Genomic DNA, 15964 nt, shown 5'->3' on the forward strand with positions numbered 1-15964 from the left:
TGAGCCCTTTGTGTGGATGATTTCCAGGTGCCAGTGTAACCCACATCCTAAAGGTACCAAAATAATGCAGATCCTAAAGTTGCAAAAATGCACAAACTGGTGGTCCCAACACAATGCACATCCTGAAGGCACCAGGGTGAGACACCCCCTGAAGGTCCCAGCACACTGGGAGAGGGACTGGTACCAGTTTGGGGCTCTGCAGATGACAGAGCTCTTCCCCCATGCTGGGATGTGCCCAGTCCTGGTGAGCTTTGGGGTGTCGGGGAAAGCAGGGCAGGAGCTGGGAGTGAAGATTCCTTCCTGGTGACTCTTGCTGCTGCTTTCTGGGTGTCTGTGGCCTTGGGGTCCTGTGCTTGCTGTCCCCCAGCACCCACAGGGGCTCTCCTGAGAGGGGGGAGAGAGGCTCCTGAGCTGTGCTGGATCATCTCTCTCGAGATCTGCCAAGCTGGGGTTAGAGGGCATCCTCAAGGGAGTGTCCAAAACCAACATGATTATCTTGATTATTAATATTTGCATTGGCAGGACTGCTGTGGGTTTGTGGGGAAGCACAGTCCCCCCCTGCTCGGTGCTGCACGGCTGCTGAGCCTGTGGAGCAGCAGCTGTTGGACAATCCCATTTTTTGGTGTTTTCCCAAATATTAGGAGAGTTTGTGGTGCAATCTGTGTTAGTGGCACCTCTTTGGGGCAAATCCTGACACTGGCCCCAGGATGTGATGCACTGAGCCTGGGGTAGATCTCCTGGATCTTCAGAGGAGAGGTAGGACCTGTATTTTAGATGGGTGTGGGAAGTTTGGGCATATTTTTCCAGCATTCCTATGTATCCCAGGCACCTTAATTCTCTGCATTTTCCCTCTAAAATCAGTCAGGTTTCGCTGAAATTCATTTCAGTGTCACTTTTTAAGAAATACCCCCAACCTTTACAAAACAATCCCTGGCATTCCAGGGGTCAAAAATAATTCACTCCTTGAATTTTTCAGCTCTTAATTAGACAAGAGATTATTTGGACCGACCAGGAAACAATGATTTGGGCAGAGCTCACCCTCTGGGTATGATCTGCCTCATTTTTCCTAAAGAGATCCTTTTGTTTTGATTTTTGGAGCACGAGCAGGTCAAGTGTCATCTCTGGCTCTTTTTTTTTTTTCTTTTTTATTTATTTTTTAAGTGTTCCAGTGTGTTTATTAGAAATCTACTGGAGAGATTTATTGCTGGAGATAGAATTTAGTACTGAGATTCCAACGCTGGGTTAAGTTCATTAGTTCTAAAACTCCACTTTTTTTCATTGCTGGGCACATCCTCACTGTGTTTTCTTGCTAACTGAAGCAGGAAATTGGGTTGGTTTGTAAATCTGGTAAAAAAACAATAGATCTGTGCCTAAGAAGAACTTGGTGCTGTCTCAGGTTATTGGCAGAGCTTTTCCCTGGAACAATCTGGGCAGGGAGTGTGGCAGGGACTCAGAGCAGTCACTGATCTCTCTGGAGGTCACCTGAATTTTGGGCAGGGGAATTGATCCCACTTCATTCTGCATTTGGGGAGCAAAAGGCCCAGGATGTTCCTGTGGGGCTGCAGCAGCTTTGGGGGGTGCTGGTTCTTCCTGTGCACCCCAATCCTGCAGCCCAACCCTGGGTTTGGGGGCCAGGCCTGAGCTTCCCCTTCTGAAGTGCAGGATGCTCAATGAATGGCAAAAGTGCTTTTAAAAGGGGCTCGTGGAACACTTTGAAAATATTAATTAGTGTGTTGAAGCATTCTGCATAGCATATCATAGTAAAACTGCTCCAGGGGGTTGCTTGGAATGAATTATTAATATGAATCCCTCTCTCCCTTATGCTTCACACCCTGATTTTATGGGACTTGGCGTGGGTTGGGGTGTCTATTAGATTCACTTATTGCCTCTTTAGTGGGAGTACTTTGTAGACTGCATCAAAAGGTCACTATTATTATTTTTTTCCAGAATCCCAAATTTTAATCAGTGAAAAAGACTAAATTCCCCCAAACATGGAAGGAGAGCTGTGAATAAAAAATAAAAAACCAAGAAGAAACAAATCACCACAAAGCCATGACTGAAATAATTTTGTGTGCAGGAGGGGAACAAGTCCAGGCCCTGGGCCCAGGCTGGTTTAGGAGCATCACTGTGGGGTTTTCCAGAGTTGGAATGGCATAGCCACATACAAATCCCACCTCCAGCCTTGCCCAACCACTCCAAGAAGAGCAATTCTGCTAAAACACTCTTGTAACATGTTCGTGCTTCCTTCCCAGCCATTTAGATGCCTTGTACCACAAGGAGAGAATTCATTAAATTCACAGAGCACAGTTCCTTTTCCCCTCTTGGCTTTACAATATCACAGAACTGAACCTGTTAACCTAACACTGAAAGAGAAAAGCTGTGCTTAAAAAAAAATAAAATTGTTTTTCAGCTCTTGAGGTCTGTTTTGATGAAGTCCCTCGTGTGCAAATATAAATAAATCCATAAAGTAATTTGACTTTTAATTCATACTTGGATTATGGAAATATTTGTATTTGCATGGCTGCTAGACTGAATTACAAAGGGGTTTGAGGGTCCAGTTTTCAGTTTGGAAGAAAAGAAACAGGAAAATGATGGTTTAGGAACCTGTGGTACCTGTGACCCAGAGATTGCCAAGGGACAAAGGCTTGTGGCAAACCCCAGTTTGTTATCACAGAACCCCAGACTGGTTTGGGTTGAAGGGGACTTAAAGCTCATCCCATTCCACCAGGGACACCTCCCACTGTCCCAGGTGCTCCCAGCCCCAGTGTCCAGCCTGGCCTTGGGCACTGCCAGGGATCCAGGGGCAGCCCCAGCTGCTCTGGGAATTCCATCCCAGCTCCTCCCCACCCTCCTGGGAACAATTCCTGCCCAATATCCCATCCAAATTTACCCTCTCCCAGCTAAAACCATTTCCCTTTGTCCTGTTCTGCAGAGGGACACTGAACTTTGGGCTTTGCTCTCACCCCACATCCAGAATTTCCAGTGTCTGCAGCGCTGCACTGAGTGCTGAAGATGGAGGGAACATTTCCCCCATAATATTAAACAAAAAAAGGAAATGAATAAGAAGTTGATTTCTGCATCTGAAAATAGATGCTTAAAAATAGATCTGAGTGACACCTTTGAAAGTCCAAGGAGATGGAGTTTAAGCTTTCCCTGCAAGAAGCAAAAGGAAAGAAGAAAGGGAAAGCTGCTCACAAACAGCAGTGACATTCTGGAAGCAGAAAGGTTTCAGTTTATTTATGGTGTTAAAAACTTCAGGCAGAGTCATCATTTTACAAAGCAAATCGCAGAGTGAAAAATGCCAAGGAGATTACTAATAATGGCACTTCTTTTCCCCTTTTTCTTCCTTTTAAAAAAAAAATTTAATTAAAAAAACAAAAGGTGAGAGACAGCATGTTCCACTGGAGTCTAATAGAGAGCATAAATCTGCACCATCTGCAGAAGTTTGACACAGATTTGCCTCTCTTGCTGTACTTCCCAGGAGTTCTGAGCTGCAATTCCTTGTTGATGACAGCTCGCTGCAATTATGACAGAAAGCAATCATTAGCATCAGCCCTTCCTTACTTTTTTTAGGAGAACCAGCAGCTTTTTCATTTGGTTTAAAAAAAAAAAAAAACCAAAAAAACCCCAATCCTGAGAACTCCCCCTGCTTTAGGAGTTTAGCTGCTGATGGATTTTTCTAAGGAAGGGATCATCTTACGCTTTCTCAAGTTGTGAGTGTTATTTGCTCTGTGAAATGTCTTTTTTTTTCCTGCTTTTTTTTCTCTTCCAGAGGAGAAATGTTGCCAACTGATTAATATTTTAAGCATGTAGACAACCTGCAGACCTTGCTCTTCGACTCAGATTTCTCCTTTCTCCCCTCCCCAAAAATGGTTTTGCTGCTTTAAACTCATTGTTCAGATTTCCTGCTCCCAGGTGAGACGTGATTATTTATTCACTTCATGTCACCAAAACTCAGGACAAATAATTCTAGAAAGAGTTCAGCAAACAGTTAAAACAATATCACGTGGAATCTCTGTGGAGTTTGGCTGAGATTTCAGCTCCTTGCTCAAAATTATGTGGGTCAGCCTTATGATGTGGGCAGGGAATAGGAAAATCTGCTGCATTTCAGGCACTGAATTTTCCATGTCTTTCAGGAAAATGCTGGTGATGTTTAGTGCAACAACATCTAGGGTGCCAATTTAGGGGTTTGTGTGTGCTCAAGGTAGTGCAAAGCAAGTTACAGTGTGCAGTTCAGCTCCTCTGGATAATTCGTGGAGATTTGGTTTCATTTATTTTTCGGATTGGGAATCCAATATTCCACATTGTTGTGTGCAAGTGTAAGCTGAGAAATGGAGAGTTTTGGTGAGACAAGAGAGATAAAGGAGCTGCAGAAGAACTTCCAGTGGCCTCTCTGTGCTGGCCAAGCCCCAAATCCTTGATGGCTTTGTGTGGACCTTGAGGCTGGGGGAGAGGAGCCACCCCAAAATTGCACCAAAACTGCAAAGCTGGTGTTTAAAATGAAAAAAACCCTTCCTGATAGAAGTTTTCTCTAATAAATTCTGCATTATTTCTCTTCATAGGACCTGCTTCTCTTCCCATCCCTTTTATTTGTTCACTTTTGATTATTATCTACATGGGAATTTCACTTTGGACTACTTTGAGCAAGTACCAAACCCAGTCTTTAAATTGAATCTTTTGTTATTATTTGAATGTCCTTCTTCTCACCCCAGGTTTCTCCTGAATTGTCTGTTTCACTTTACTCTTGTTGAAAGGTTCATGGGAATAACTTCTAAAGCACAACAGCCATGGCAAGTGCAGCAGAAAAAATTCTGATTAAAAAATTAAAAGGAAATAGAGAATTTCTTCATCTTGAGAGTCCTGAATGGCAACTGGCAACAAGTAAATTGCACAAAAGTCTGCTGGGCAGACCTTACACGAGTTCAGAAAGAGGATTCTTCTGCCAGGGAATGTTAGGGAGATCTACAGGTCAGAAAAGGCACAAATTAAAAAGGATTCAGAACTATAAAACCTTATTTATGGAAAAAAATGGTTCTGCACCTTAGAGGTTCTCCCTTTCTTTCAGCTTCTTGTGACTCCAATTCTGATTTTGCTCCTGCTCCCTGGTGATAGTCAGTAACTCCTCATCAACTTTCTGCTTCCACTGAGATCAGGGACCCATTTAGGTGCACTCAGCCTGGGCCTACCTGAGTTTTTCATCTGCAGGCAAGCTGGGTTTGAGCTCCTTTTAGTGCTAAAATCTGCATCTTAAATATTTGCAGAGTTCCTCATATCTGTTGTAAAACCACAGATGTTCCTCTCCGTAGATATATACACTTCAGTGTGATATATTATGTTTTATAATTAAAATTTTATTGAATTTTAATATAAAAACAAATTCATACATTAAAAATTAAGTAGAGAACAAACATGTGTGGTATCAGGAGGATACAAGCTCCAGTGCAGTAGGACAACAACATCTGACCCATAAAAAACACCCTGCTTTACTTCTAAAATACCTTTGTGGCTGGGAGATTCGTGGGATGCTTTATTGAGGTTCCAATATTTGGGAAAAATAATATTGTTTTGTCACTTCCATTGATGAGGAAAGGAGCAGCTTTTGAAATCCCTCCATTAAACATTGGAAAACAAATGGATTTTGACAGAGCGTGGCCTCCCAGCCAGCAGAGAGGGTTATTTGTGGGATAAAGTCAATATTTTAGAGCAGAATAAAGGGCTTTACTTCTTGCAGGGTCCAGGGGAGCACAAGAATTTGGATACTGGAGATCTGAGCTTGAATCCAGGAATAACCCAGCCCTTGTCCTCCTTCCCTGGGCAAAGGTAAGCATTGGTTATACAGAGTAACTTACTCCTTGTAGGATGTGTGTCCTGAAAGATGGAAAGGTGGAGAGACAGGAGCTTGGAGTGCCCAGAAGAGGGGGAATGGTTTCAAACCATTGGGGTTAGATGGGATTTTGGGAAGGAATTGTTGCCTGGGAAGGTGGGGAGGAGCTGGAATAGAATTCCCAGAGCAGCTGGGGCTGCCCCTGGATCCCTGGCAGTGCCCAAGGCCAAGCTGGACACTGGGGCTGGGAGCACCTGGGACAGTGGGAGGTGGGATGGGATGGGATGGGATGGGGATGGGTGAAATAGAATGAGCTTTAAGGTCCCTTCCCACCCAAACCACTCCATGAATTTATATTCCTGTGATAATTACATCCCACAGTCCCAATATGAGATGGTCCAGAGCAGTTCACCAACAAGATTTAATCTTTATTTCACTGTCAACTTTGAGGATAAAATTGCAATTTGGAAAAAATGAATGGCCCAGCCGTGGTCAACAGCAGGGACAAGCAGATATTTGCTCTCCACCAATCCCAACTCATGGCACCACCCTGCTGTCCCTTCACTGATCCCATTTTTCCCTGATAAAAAGCAAACCCCAGCACAGGATGTGTGAGAGAAAACAGGGCTGAAATATTTGAATGCTGTTACATAAAGGGGTGATGAGCCTTTGCCTTGAATGCTGCTTTCATTTCCATTTCAAAAAAGGCACAGCTGAAGTGTAAAAAGTTCAGAGAGGGCTGATGGAAATGATTAGACAGAGGGTGAGATGTGCTTGTGACGAGAGCCTGTCAAGTTTGGAACATGAATTTCCTGGCTAACAAGGATGAAAATGGCAAAAATGTATGAGATAAAGAAGAGTTGATAGGGAATATCTCAGGAGGTTGTTGAGGATACCTTTTTTCCTCCACTTTCTGCTGACACAAGAATTCAGGAGCAGCCTGGATGTGGCAGGGCTCACAGCACAGGCTGGTGACAAGAGACAGAGCTTTGGGCTGGGATGTGGGATCACTGCCACAGGAGTCTGGGACATCAGGAGAGTTTAAAGAATGAGGAATTAGAGATTTGGGCAGCACTGTTTACATTAGATCAGGTAAAACCAAGGGATAGGATCATGGAATCATTAGGGCTGGAAAAGACCTCCGAGATCATCAAGGCCAACTCTGATCTCACCCCACCAATGCCCACTGAGCGTGTCACAAAATGCCACATCACTCACTTTTTGGACACTTCCAGGGATGTGACTCCACTGCTGCCCTGAGCAGTCTTTCCCAATGCTTGACCCTGCTTTCCATGAAGAAATCTTTCCTGATATCCAGCCTGAGTCTCCCCTGATGCAGCTTGAGGTGGGACCTAATTCCACATCAGCTCCTGGGACAGAGGGAGGTGTTTCCCAGGGCTGCCTCATCCCTTTGCTGACTCCTGAATCTTTTCCAAGGCCTTTGGAAGTTGTGCTCTGTCTCCAGCCCTCCCACGTCCAGCAGCACCATCCTCAAAGGAGAAAACAGGCCCAAGCTCTGCTAAAAAAGTAAAATTTAACTTTTAAATCAGTTTCATAACCCACATCATCATTTTTTCCCTGTTATTTGAGAAGTCAGGTAGGAGCAACACCTGGGAGTGTCACTGATGAGCAGAGCCAGGTGTGTGGTGGCTGCAGAGCCCAGGAATTCTGGGCAGAGAAGTTCTGGAGGAGCACACCCAGCCCCACGTGCCCACCCCTGCACACACACATTCCCCAAACTCAGCCTGACTCTGCACCTCCAGCTTCTCCCACACTTCCCCAATTAAACCATTCAGAACTCTTATTAACGAGCTGTCCACAGCCCTGCACACTGATTTATCTGCTGATGACAGTCCGAGCTGCTGCCCTGACTGCTGGGGAGGAAAAGGTCTTTAATTTAGGGGTTGTTTTCTTTCTTACTTGTTCCTTTTCCCACTGATTTTCACTTGCTGTTGCTTCACAATTAACTCAAGGTCACAAGTTTAGGAGGTATCAAGGGGTGATGTCAGCTCCACTTGGCATAAATAATATTTGTGTCCCTGTTTGTTAAATGAATCTATTGAAATAGGATTTTATTGGAGTAATGAAGCTTTTTATTTATTAAAAAAAAGGGATTTTCCAAAGAGGATTGCTAAGCCATTACAGATAATTATTTTTAAGGAATCTTTTAAAGGTGTCACTCCCCGTGGCAGGGGTTTGGAATGAGGTGATCTTTAAGGTCCCTTCCAGCTCAAACCATTCTTTGATTCTGTGATTCACTGTTGTTATTTGTGCTCTGAGGATTTACTGAAAAGGAGCTTTTAAGGTTGGAGATTTATTGAGAGTATGAAGAGCTGATGGCTTCTGTCTGGTGAAAAAAGGGGGATTTTCCCCTATTCACACATTTACATTGTTAATCTGCAGACTCACCAACACATCTGAACACACAGCTGAAACTGTAAATTCACCATTTACAGTTTCTAGGAACCCAAAATAAACCTGTGATGAAAGATTGGATTATTCACAGATAATCTACAGCTCTCCCAAACAATCATTTTATGACTGTGCACACCAAAAACAAACTCCTGGCTTATTTTTGATTTGGAAAAAAAACCCAAACCCTTCAGAAATGATTAATAGTAATTGTCAGGAATTAGTTTTGGAGGGTGACTGTCCTTATGTTGTCACATGTCCCCTTAACACTGGCAGCAGGATATTGATTAGCCACAAACAAACTCTACTTGCAATAATTTCACTGCAAAAGAGCAACTAAAAGAAACTAAAAAACCAAATTTAGAAGTCTATAGATATTGTTTTGGTGAGTCTACAGCAAGATAATTTACAGATAAAACAGAATAAATGGTGATAATTTTAAAAGATGTTATTTTGATACAGCTTATATGTAACACTTTCACTATCAAATGGTGTGAGGGAAAATTAAAGTTCTGTGAGCTTGCAGTAAATCCTTAAAAATTCATAGTTGGATACTGATAGAAGACAGGGAAAGAGAAAATTATCATCCCTGCTGTGTCAGTGCTCTTCTGTTCTGATGTTTTACTTCACTTCCAGGAAAATTTTCCTCAGTTCCAGCTGTCTTAAATCAGAGCTAAGGAAAAACCCATTGAGTTATCTCAGTGTCTTCAAGAAAACTCACTGATAATAGAAAATAACAACCTTTAGACAGCACTTTTTATACCAGACTATAAATTTAATTGAGGGTTTTATCTTGCCATAGAAATTTGGGTTTTTTTATAAAAATCCCAGGAAACATTATGATTTCTGTTCAGTCCTTTTTCTAAGGAATGGCTGCGGAATTGACTCATTTTTTTGTTTAGATACTTCCAGGAGCTGCACCTGTTGAATGACACAGGACTCTTCCAAGGGTAAAGTTGATTCCTCAGGAGGTTTGGAAAAATCCCAACCCTTCTCATGATGTTGAAGATTATTTTCACATCTAACAGTGTCTTGGGGGAGAAAAAAAATAATATTTGATAGGAATTTGGTGAGGGATACACAACCTCTACAGGAGGGTGGGAAGCTGCACCCCATCCAGGGATTTTTGGGAAACTGCACTCCCATCTAGGGATTTTTTGGGAGGATGGAGCCCTTAGGGTTGAGCCACCTCGTTGAGCATCAGAGGGAGGATAACAGGAGCTGCCTGGGATAATCCCAGAGGATGCCCTAAACGCTCGTGTGTTTTGCAGCACTTTGAGGCTTTTTTGATGCTTCTAAGGAGGATGCAATTAGCTTTTCAATGATAAATAAATTAGAGATAGTTGATTTTGCTGCTCACACATTTGTTTTCTTTGCTTTCATGAGGGACTGCAGCCTGTTTATGATTTTCTCAGAAGTTTGAGAGACTTGCTTTGCTCAGTGACAAATCCTCCCCTCTAGGCAGCACAAGGAAAAAAAAAAAAGAGGAAAGCAAAGATAGTGGGAACCTGCAAATGGCCAGTGTGTCTGCAGGGAAGGGAATCCCCTCAGGACTCCCAGAGGTTTGGTTTGTTTCCTGGCTGTTTATTTACGTAATTAGAGCTCGTAATTCCACACAAGGCAAAGGGAAAGAAGAAGCAGCAACAAAAGAAATCATGGGAAAGCACAGGCAAGAATCAGTTGGTTATGCAGGACTGGAATAAGGCTCTGGTGGAATTTCAAGGATGGCTTTGGCTCTGCAGGTGGTGGTCACCAGCTGGTCTCCAGCATGGGCGGGACTTTATGAAATCATGGAAAGGTTTGGGTGGGAAGGGACCTCAAAGCCCCTCCAGTGCCACCCCTGCCATGGCAGGGACACCTTCCCCTGTCCCAGCTGCTCCCAGCCCCAGTGTCCAGCCTGGCCTTGGGCACTGCCAGGGATCCAGGGGCAGCCCCAGCTGCTCTGGGCACCCTGTGCCAGGGCCTGCCCACCCTGCTAGGGAACAATTCGTTCCCAATATCCCATCTAAAATAAATCTCTTCCAGCTTACAGCCATTCCCTGCGTCCTGTCCCTCCATCCTTGTCCCCAGCCCCCCTCCAGCTCTCCTGGAGCCCCTTCAGGCCCTGCAAGGGGCTCTGAGCTCTCCCTGGAGCCTTCTCTTCTCCACGCTGAACAATCCCAATTCCATCCCCCAGATCCTGTTCAGGGATTTCCTCCACCACCACCACGTGCAGCTGAGGGAAAAGCTCCTGAGCGATCTGTGCAGCATTTGAGGACTAGGATTCAGAGAGACATCCAAAGATTTGCAATGTAAGTCTTGTTAATTCTCTTTAATTTGAATTTGGTAATTATTGTGTACATTCCAGCTTGGTGTTCAAACCCACTTGGACAAGTTTTCCTATGGTTTCAGAGTTTCATGCAGTTCCAAGAGGTTGGTAGAGGAGGTAAGGGTAATTCCACCACCAACCTCAAGCTTCTAATGGGCTAAAATTGTGCTATTTGGAGAAAATTTTTGCTTCAGAGTATCTGAAAAAAAAGCTTAAAGTAGCAAGAGCGTGGCTTGGAATTTGTTCAAAAGAAAGAATAAAATATTTGTAAAAAGCAAAATCCAAGTGGAAAGAAATGCTCTGCATAGTCATGTTAAAAGGGGGGCTAGTAAGGTCAAGGATAAGTTTTGTTTTGAGAACTATGCTGCTGAGGAGTGCAAAGAATAACAAAGAAGAAAAATGTGCCTTTCCTTCTCTCTCCTCCTGAATGAAGCACAGCATTTTGTGGAAGGTCAGTCGCTGGGAGCTGATGGGGGATGATAGAGGCAGGTCCCCAGCTCAGCTGCACAGATAATTTCTGTTCCATTCTGTATGAGCAGTGCAATGAGGCTGTCCCAGCCTTGTCTCCAGGTGCATTTCCATCACACCCAGCACTGCCAGCTCTGCCCTGGGAGATCACATCATTGCATTAGAGCAAGGAAATAGGGGCAGCAATAGCCCAGCCAGCGGGGCACTCCAGGCAATCAGAGCAGCCCAGCCACCCTCAGCTGAGACTTATAAACTGCAAGAAGTGGGGAAATGTCATTTTTTTCCTTCCTAGGAACAGCTTTTATCCGTGTGTGTTTGTGTGAGAAGCACTGAGGCGGGAAAGGAAGCACAGCCAGAGCTCTTCCACCCACTCAGGGCAGGATGGCCGTGGATCCTCTGCTCTGAAACTCTGCCTGTCACCTCCCAGGGACACCTGCTGGGTCTGCAAAAGGTGGAGCTGGTGTCTCCACACTGCAATAGGCTGGGAGCAAGGTGGGTAACGGGCATAATTAATGGAGGGGTAATTAAAAATTACTTCCAAGTGGTTTCTCCTTCTCCAAGAGGAGCGTGGAAGGGCTGGTTGGGCTCAGTGCTGTGGGAATAAATATCATTGTGTAGATGATGGTGTGGAAAGTAAGCAAAGAGTAAGGTGGAAAATTAATTGGAGTTGTCTGGAATTGGATGATCAGGAACAGTTGTGCTATCAATAATGAAATTGGAGAATCACAGACTGGTTTGTGGTGGAAGGGACCTTAAGGACCACCTTGTTCCAACCCCTTGCCATGGACGGGGAGGATGACAGGCACCTGCAAAACTCTGGACATCACCTGATGCTGACTAAAAAGAGAGACAAGGGAAAAAAATTAAAGAAATCAAAAGAAATGATCCTCATTGTGAAAGTCAGAGCAGTCTCAAAGTGCTTAACTCAGGCTTCAAGTCCCTCAGTCCCTCTTGAGGGTGGAGGAAGGAGCTTCCCATGGATTTTGGGAAGGGCAGGACCATGGGAGCTGTGTCTGTTTGCCAGGCCTGTAGTGAGCACCTTTCCTGACATTAAGCAGAGGCAATAACTTTGTGATGACCTAAATTCATTTAAAAATGAATTACTGATGTATAAATTCAGGTCAATAGCGCTTTCCCCAGGTTTCAATAATCGGATCAATTATCTGAATCCAATAAAATCTTATTAAAGAAATTCAGAATTATCTTTAGAATAGCTGGCCTTGTAGTCCCTGAGTAGGTTACAAAAACTGCTATGAAGAATTAGTGTGACCTACTTTCTGGGCGGTACAGATATCATTATCATATCAGAGGTGCAGGCTGATAAGGCTGCATGACTTCCATCTCTTATTGAAGAGAGTTTGGCAAAAAACTCACACAAAACTTTAATCTAGCTCTCCAAACTATTTTATTTTCCTAAACGCCAGCTGAAAATTTGAAAAGTCAAATCATTGCACGTGAAGATGCACCTATTGAATGGAATGAATGAGGTAAAGCCAACAGGGTGATGAACATTTAAAGCACCTGCAGTGGGGACAAATTGTTGTTGTTGAAGGTCACAAATGCTTGGTCAGCCCAGACCCAGCCTCGCTGACCCAGGGGCACTTTGCACCTCCTTCCACAGGGTCAGTGGGAACTCAAATCCTGAGGCAGAGGGGGAATTGCAAAAAGCCAATATTTTATTACAAAAGCTGATGGGAAACCCTCCAGCCTTCTCTCTGCCAGGTGAGATGTTTGTTGCTTCTGAAACAACCACTTTGTTAAAATGTGGCTGGAAACTTCCTCACGTTTCTAAGCTGCTTTTTGGTGGGGCAGCATTTGCAGATCTGGCCTGGGGAATCAGACTGTGCTGGGCAGGATTGCCTTGAGAGCTGCCAAAGTAAATCTTTGGTACCTCTGGAGTAAACCTGACCTCCACGCTGGCTGTGTCTGGAAGAAGTGTTTCCTTAAAAAACACCCTGGGATATGTCAGGGCTGACATTTGGAGCTGTGGAAGACAGAAGGGATTTAACTGGGGCTGCAGGAATCAGCTGGCTGTGCAGGACTGGAATAAGGCTCTGGTGGAACTTCGAGGATGGCTTTGGCTCTGCAGGTGGTGGCTCTGGGTGGACTCTGCACTGGTGTTTGGGCATGGCACCCCTCCCTCAGGCAGAGGAACCAGTGAAGGAGGGGTAGGAGGTTCCTGCCCTGGTTCCTGGAGGTTCCAGCTGGTTTTACCTCAGCTCTGCCCCATCCAGCTGGAGGCATGAAGATGCTGTGCTCCTGTGAGGAGCCAGGTCACAGAAGGGGCTCCAAACACCGGTAACCCTTTCGTGAGGTTACCAGAGCAGTGATGCCAACACGTGAGGCCAGAACTGCCTCGTGCCAGCCCCTGGAGATGGCGCTGGAGCAGTGCCAGGAGCACTCACATCCTCCTGTGCCCCTCAGGCTGCTCCCCAAGGCCGGCCATCCCTCACCCAGCCACCCACGGCCGCAGGGCCGAGCGCGGCAAAGGCGGCAGAGCAGCGGCGGGACCCCTGCACCACCGGGCCTCACCCCATCCAGCTGGAGGTGTGAAGATGCTGTGCTCCTGTGAGGAGCCAGGTCACAGAAGGGGCTCCAAACACCGGTAGCCCTTTCGTGAGGTTACCAGAGCGGTGATGCCAACACGTGAGGCCGGAACTGCCTTGTGCCAGCCCATGGAGATGGCGCTGGAGCAGTGCCAGGAGCGCTCACACCCTCCTGTGCCCCTCAGGCCGCTCCCCAAGGCCGGCCATCCCTCACCCAGCCACCCACGGCCGCAGGGCCGAGCGCGGCAAAGGCGGCAGAGCAGCGGCAGGACCCCCGCACCACCGGGCCGTGAGCGTGGCCAGGACGGTTTTCCAGGAGTTAATTAGGAAGCCGAGGCTCTGGGAGCCTGTTGGAGAGCACTGAGCAATCCCAGCTGCTCCGCGGGCCCCGCCGGCCTGGCAGAGCTAGGCCCTCCTCCCTGGCAGCCGCGGGCTTTGATCTCGCCAGTATCAAACCAGTTGGGCCCCAGTAGGGTGGTGGGAGCAGCGGGAGCCACTGGTGGCCTGTGGCTCAGGGCAGCCACCTTCTCTCCACACAGGCCCGCTGGCCCCCGCTCGGCGGCGGGACATCAAGGCAGGGCCGACCGACGAGCGCGTTAATTAGGAGGCTGAAATTATAATGTTGTGTTAAAGAACAAAGAGTCTCCAAAGGAAAAATATGTGCCGCATATCTGACAAAGATAAATTGGATTATTCAAAATATTCCTGATGAAATGTTACATTTTGCAACTAATTATCAATCTGTTTTATCTCCGGACCAGCTGGGCATTTTTGTGCATGCAAGACCTGCCTTACCAATGATCTTAAGATGTCACTGTAGCGTTTACATCTTTTATTTCAAGATTTAAATAACTAGGAAGTAGCTAATGTAATTCACTGCTGAGAAGAAAGGCTAGTTAGTTGAATGCTTTCCAAAGTGATCTTTTCCTAATGAACTTCTCTGGACTGTGAGTAATGAGGCTTTATTCAAATAATGTTTAGGAAAGGTTTTTATAATGTAATTTTTTAAAGAAAGAGCAACATTTAATGCATTTAAAATATCTTTATTAATCCTATACTGCCTCATGTAGCATTAAAGCATTGTGAATATTTGGTTTTGTTCCTTCTGAATGTTCCTTTTGTGATGAACTGGTTGTAGCAGCAATGGAACTATAGAAATTGGGCAATTATCTCGTAAATGTTCAGTGATATCTTACAAATTACCGTCTGACATGATTACAGAGCCATTTTGCTGTGAAAGCATTTGTTGTTTAAGTATATTTATATACCAGAGTGGTCTGTATTTCCCCTGATCCCTACTCAGACAGCACTCCTACGTGCTAGCACTGAGCTTTGCTACCCCTTCTGTAGCTCACCTGTGGGACAGCTGTGCTGAGATTAATCTGCTGGAGGTGTCATAAAAATTTTCTTTGGAGTGTGATCTTGTGGTAGTTTTCAATCGGAATAGGAGAAATACCTTATAGGTTCCCTACAACAGCAATGCTCTGCAATATTTTGGATTCTCCACAAGGTTCTGAAGTTCTGAAAGCATTCTGGCAAATTTTGCTTTTATGACGCTGAACTGACAGGGTGGGCAAAAAAAAATTAAGACATTAAATATCTTATCATAACATCTGCTTGGGCAATTTCTAGGAAGGGACAACCACAAATGTATTTGAGCAAACCTCCCTATTTTTGCTAAACTAATTAAGTGCCATCATTGAGTATGGGCTGATCTCATCCTCCAAAAGGTTGACTCCCACTGCTTATAGGACCTGACTGACACACCCCATAACTACACATCTGAAGGTGGCTTTATTTACAGCAGAATATCAGCTCAAAAAAGGACTTCACTCTAAATCTTGAATTTTTCTGCTTCTGCTTCACTCTAAAGCTTGAATTTTTCTGCTTCTATCACCTCCCAATAGTTAAATTTTAAACACTATATCCAGCCTATATTCAAAGTTTTCCCAGAGAACGGGAATTGAATGTGGAGACTTCAGCCTGTGGTACACGGAATAAAACCAAAGCAGTTTGCTCAATCCATCATTTTTTCCTCCCTCTTCTACAGAGTGAATTTCGTCCCACCTGATGATCATTTTAACTGTTCAGAGCAGGTTCTGCTTCACTGTAGAAATGAATTCTTTCTGCCTTTCAAAAAGGCTCTTCCCAAAGCTGATCAGTGCATTCCCTGCTTTTTTCCATGCTCTATCCAGGCCTGATCCTGCTAAGAGCAGGAGGTGCTTGGCTCACTGACCTTCTCCCAGAATTCCTGCCAGTTAGGAGTGGTCAGCACCCGGCAGGATTTGGCCTTTGCTTTGCACAAAAACCTCCCTCAGTTTGAATGTTTCATAATGTATGTTTAAACAGTCACAGCTAGCAAAGAACTTTGATGAGGCAAAGGGGTAATTGGATTTTCTTGTTCTA

The 15964-nt window shown here is 45.0% G+C and overlaps 1 long non-coding RNA gene across 1 annotated transcript; it reads left to right on the forward strand.

The window, feature by feature from the left end:
* Positions 1-576: 576 nt before the first annotated feature.
* LOC132329597 (uncharacterized) lies at positions 577-5820 on the forward strand. Its single transcript, XR_009487111.1, has 3 exons — positions 577-756; positions 3773-3915; positions 5732-5820. It is a non-coding gene; the product is annotated as an uncharacterized LOC132329597 (long non-coding RNA).
* The last annotated feature ends 10144 nt before the right edge of the window (positions 5821-15964 follow it).

The sequence above is a fragment of the Haemorhous mexicanus genome, chromosome 7 (genome assembly GCF_027477595.1).
Source record: "Haemorhous mexicanus isolate bHaeMex1 chromosome 7, bHaeMex1.pri, whole genome shotgun sequence".
Classification (NCBI taxonomy): domain Eukaryota; kingdom Metazoa; phylum Chordata; class Aves; order Passeriformes; family Fringillidae; genus Haemorhous; species Haemorhous mexicanus.